The sequence below is a fragment of the Fukomys damarensis genome, unplaced genomic scaffold (genome assembly GCF_012274545.1).
Source record: "Fukomys damarensis isolate Sample0158 unplaced genomic scaffold, DMR_v1.0_HiC HiC_scaffold_22, whole genome shotgun sequence".
NCBI lineage: Eukaryota > Metazoa > Chordata > Mammalia > Rodentia > Bathyergidae > Fukomys > Fukomys damarensis.
Genome location: NW_022900934.1, coordinates 6,337,037 through 6,337,409, shown reverse-complemented (window position 1 = coordinate 6,337,409; position 373 = coordinate 6,337,037).

The following is a 373-nucleotide window of genomic DNA, read 5'->3' as shown; positions in this document are numbered from 1 at the left end:
AATTCACAGAGGAGAAAATCCTTATGAATGTGACCGCTGGGTCGGAATCTTAAGAATGGTGCATTCTTCATTACGTGCCACCATGGGTTTCACGTGGGAAAAAAGCCCTGGGCACATTTTGCCTGTGGGAAATCCTGCTTGGTGATGCACCCCTCACTCCCCGTGAGGGTGAGCAAGGGGACAACTGAGTCTGGACCCCAGCAGAAAGCAGATGGGCCTTTCAGAGTGAGGGGCAATTGCTTACATTGCTTACAAGATGAGGTGTAGGAAAGCACAGACATAGGGTGGTAACTCAAGATACTAAGCTCAGAGACAAAGAAGAGCAAAAGTTTAATAACTAAAGGAGGGAGAAGGGGAAGGGATGGGGGAGGGG